Here is a 5140-nt window from a genome sequence, read left to right on the forward strand (position 1 = left end):
TCAAAATTGAATCTAGTCAGTTGCATATTTTTAAAGGTTGTTAGACCTAGTTTTAGTAGAACATTTTGAAAATTGGGTACTTTGTGCAAGTCTCATCTGCCTATCATGTTTGCTCAAACTATTTCTGTTCAGCTGCTTTGCAAGAACGGTGCCGACGACTGGCCAGTGGAGCATGTTGTTAACGGGCACGCGTTCCTGAAATGTCGGAGAAGTACAAAGGTCAGCACATGCTACACTTCAGGTGAGCTCGACTGTGTCATAATTCTAGTGTGACATCGCGCCCTACTTGTATGAGCAAGGAAGTTGCTCCTGAATAATATTTTGAAATGTAATCCCTGTATTGCCTCAGATAGATATATTTGTCGAATATGCATGGAAGAGTAGGATATCGCATATGAGTCTGGCTTATAATTGAAATGCACGGGCTGATAAATGGTCAACTAGTGCGCTGTACTCTGGTATGTATCTTACACTGCAACTCTGAGTGAGTGTTGTAAGCTGCCGAAGGCAGCAAAGCGGTAAAAGCTTGCAAAACTGCGCCCGCAAGGGCGTAGTCTAGGGCTTCCGCGAATGGATCCACCAGGTTCCTTGTCGGGGATTAAAGAGAAGAATATAGTATGTATGTTGCACAAAAATTTGGTGAACAAGACATCCTGGTGTTTTACGATAGGATCTTCCTCGGTAAGATGTCATAGGCGGGCTTGACCCTACCGACAAGAATTCAAAGATTGGACGTTTTGGGTGGATATTATGTAACATAAAATCTGGGATTATATACGATTAAAAGTTCTTATGGGAAGATAAAGTATAAATGAAGGTAATGCCGCAATATGGAAATAAAATAGATATCATAATTTATAGTATAAGCAGAGGGAAGTAATGTAGCAGCATGAATATGACTCAGTCCAAAGCAACTCTACCATAGCATCTCACGTCGTCAGGGGTGGTAAAGATGTAGGTAGGGCGTATTAGCCTCTCCTTTTCTGTAGCAAATACCGGTAATGCTTACGACCCGAAGGAGCAGTTGCGAATCTTTTTTAAGTTTTGGAGTCATGTTCCTGATACTACATTACGAAGATGAGAATGAAATCATAAGATAGTATAGGAGTACAGAGCGTAAATTAAAGTAGATAATTGAACAGAAATAGGTGCAAGTAATGAGCGTATGAACCATCAAGTAGTATATCTGATACGAACCTTATCCATGCGATGGTATTACAGTGGATGAAACACGAGTCACCTGACAATTGGTAGCTTCAATATATATTTTTATGCAAGCAAAGACAATTCGGAATATAGAATTGTTTTGTTTGTAGTAGTCGCTAGCGACAAGACTACTTCATATTGTGACGCAATATATGTGTGTTTAGTATGCTAGGTAATTATGGCTCATGTAATTAATATACACGATATCATTTACAGAATACATATTTAAAAAATACAATTACCTATGATCGGGTTAGGTTTAGGATTTGGGTATAGTATATATAGTTGAGTATGAAGAAATATTGCGATAAATCTACGGGTTAGGGTTAAGATTTGGTATAGTATATCTAAGTTAAAGAAATAAAAATATTATTATCTAGGGATGTAGGAATTAGGATGAGGTAGGAAATCAAAAAGGTGGTCTGTCAGATAAGATGCTATATAATATCCAATGGTCTGCTGGTTGGTTAGCCAATCTAAGAACTACACAGACGGAGTTACGATCGAATACCGTGATCCGGAGTCGTACATAGTTGTAAGCTGCCGAAGGCAGCAAAGCGGTAAAAGCTTGAAAAACTGCGCCCGCAAGGGCGTAGTCTAGGGCTTCCGCGAATGGATCCACCAGGTTCCTTGTCGGGGATTAAAGAGAAGAATGTAGTATGTATGTTGCACAAAAATTTGGTGAACAAGACATCCTGGTGTTTTACGATAGGATCTTCCTCGGTAAGATGTCATAGGCGGGCTTGACCCTACCGACAAGAATTCAACTTCTGGTAACAAGTCAGATGAAGCTAGAATCAGGCCATATTCTGAATGTGAGTTGGAATACGTGATCTTAGCTTGCTCTTCGTGAATTTCATTGTTGAAAACTATTGTTCACATGCGTACGTGCTACGACTGCTACCAAAAGTCGATGCTATTTCTTTTGCATTGTTGGTCAAGCTGGGATGAAGACCCATTTCAAGAACGTACTCTTTGTCAAAGTCAATCAGCGGTATGCTCTTTGTATGAAATTTGTCATTCAATTCAAATGCATCGCATTTCCAATGGGCCCATTTGACGTTTTCTGGCAATGGTATTGGCGTCCACATTAAACGGAGTAATGGGTAGTCAGAATTTATTTTGTACAGAACGAATGTCGGAAAAGCGGATGGTAATTCATTAATTAAATTTGGAATATCACAGTTACAAATGTATAGGCTAGTGCTTGTACTAGGTTTACTCTCCTCCAGTATAGGAAAGTGAGCTTCACTTTCTTTGTACTGATGACATTCCGAGAGTCGCAGTTTTTTTTTCGAATGCGTCTCAACATGTAATGTATTTAGTTGTTTCCCCCTGAAGTTGCAAATTCAATTTGTTTAGATGTGACGTTAAATGTTCTACGAAAGCAAGATTAGATACCCATTTTCGATGACAAGATTATGAGTCGGCGATGTTTGTATTTTCAAGGGAAGTTGCTATTTCATTTCTCAGTTCATACACTCGTGCAAGCATCTCGACGTAACAAAGCATGTACCCGTTTTGCCAGTGACACTTGCAACCGACGGGTTTTCCCAAAACACAGAAAACTTCAGAAGAACGCATATTGCTTGGAATGCCGAACAGCTTCTTGTAGTTGAAGTGCTCTATGTTTCGTTGTTCTTGTGTTTGAAATATACGTGACAAAGCAATGCTTAATGGGGTAGGCCTATCTTTACTATTGCTTTTGGGTCTGCATTCATTACAGTGGAGCATATTGACTCAAAGGCTTTTCGTGTGCGCCTTGTCAGGAGTTAGCGACAAAAGAAGAGCTTACTGAAATATAGACATACGAAAACCTAATTGGCGAAATATGACGTAACAATGCAATAATAAAAAGGATCGCTAACAGCTGTACCGGTACTCCGGTAGTCATAACAAAGTGACAAGAGAAAATCAAATCATACAAAACACAGGCAATTAGTGGTATTTTATTTAATAATTTAGGATTGCATAGATAGGCCTACTCTTTGTGCTTGTTATTGTGCCGTTAACTCTTTGATGGGGGCACACGGGTGATCTTTGAGGTGATGGATTCTGCTGTGGTGAATGTGGTTCTGAGAGCAATATTCAAGTTCAGTACCGCCAGTAACATTTGAGGTATCTCTGCATTTCTCTGAGAGCTATTAAGGTGATTAACATTTAAAAAGTGGTATTCTGCGACTCACGCAGCAGCCTGATTCTAAAATCGGAATATGACGAACCCGGACCAGTACGGGGCTCGTTCTCTTTCGGACCAAAAACCCTTTTTCTCCGTAAGGCTGTACTTAGTTTGGTCCGAAAGTGAACGAGCCCCGTAGGTGCGTGAATTACATGTTCCGGAATCATCATCCGTAAGTGGAAGAAAACATTGTAAAATTTGACATTTTTCGTAGCAGTGCTGCACTGCAGATTGGAACTCATTACGAAACGGCGGGCCGTATTCTTGTGGTAACTAATTATTTCGTCGCGGGTTTTTGCAAATATTTCATACCTTTTTGAATAAGCGTTAACTTCACAAAGGATTAGGGTTAGAGCGGAAATAAGTGACAATTTGTCGCTATTCAAGTTACCGACACTGGCGGTCTGTTATTCGTTACTTAATAAATCTTACGAGTGAAATCAAGTTCCGTACCAAACTATCAAAATATTACCTTGTGAGCGATTGGTATGTATGTAACATCAAGTCACGAATGATGGTTATGTCTGGGACATTATCTTGTGAGTGATCGTAGCATTTTACAAATATTTCACACCTTTTTTGAAGTGTTAGTTTGTGTGCACGGTTATTGTTGGTGTTGGAATCGCCGTCTACGCCGGCTCTGTGACAAAATAATTACCAAAATATAATTCTGCGAGTGATGCTTACGAATATTTCACCGCGTGAGCGATCGATATGCCTGTAACACCAAGTCGCGAAAGATGGTTATGTCCGAGACATTATCTTGTCAGCGATCGCGGGGTTTTGCAAACCATTTCACACATTTTTGAAGTGTTAGTTTGTGAACGCGGTTATTGTTGATATTCGAATCGCCGTCTACGCCGGCTCTGTGGTAAACTAATTACCAAAATATTACCTTGGAAGTGACTCCTAGATTTAGAAAACTATTTCGCACTGAATGGAATAGTGTAATAATCGATAGTAGCACGCGGTTGGCCGTGAAACAATTCAGCGCGCAGGTCATTCGAAATATAGGTCGCACGCACTGCTTAATCCTCTTACACAACAAGCCGCGTTTCCGTTTGTGCGGTTATTGTTGGTGGCTCGTACGTATTCAACACCGCGCGAGAGATGCCTATACTCGAAAGTACGAATCACCGCCACGCCCAAAAGAACACATGGTGAATCAGTAGAGACCCTGTAATAATACACGACGATATACACATTAACAAAGGTTCATTCACATGACTATTTACCAGTGGCGGCTCGTCCTATAGGGCAACTGGGGCATTGCCCCACCTAAAATTCTGTTCAATAACAATTTAACCATTTATAGACGCACAGCGCTCAATATATATCGAGATCACAGCGAACCCCGCGTTCTTCTTGTGCTTTCGCTTGCAAATGCCCATACATAGCGAAGTCTCCGCGAAAATCGAATTCTCTTCTGTGTTTTCGCTTTGTGAATGCCTAGCCGGGGCTTGCCCCGGTAGCGCTCATAACAAGCTTTCACTATCTATTCTCTCAAAGCTGCGCACAATTAAGAAACGTTGCTTTACTCTCTCCTATTCGTAAAATGGCCGAGCAACCGGGGCAAATATGCTTGCTCGCCCCTAAGGTGTGATGTAACAATCGTATCTATATCTGAACTCGGATACCGTGATATGCGTTGAGTCGACCGTTGCTGGTACAGGTCGATTTTGATGGTGTTTCACACCATGATAATTCTTGAAACTTGGTATTTCATGTCGTGATTTAACACTGTCCTAAGTTTCA

Source organism: Botryllus schlosseri, unplaced genomic scaffold (genome assembly GCF_051294905.1).
Source record: "Botryllus schlosseri isolate E-star unplaced genomic scaffold, Bs_hap1 Bs17a, whole genome shotgun sequence".
Lineage (NCBI taxonomy): Eukaryota > Metazoa > Chordata > Ascidiacea > Stolidobranchia > Styelidae > Botryllus > Botryllus schlosseri.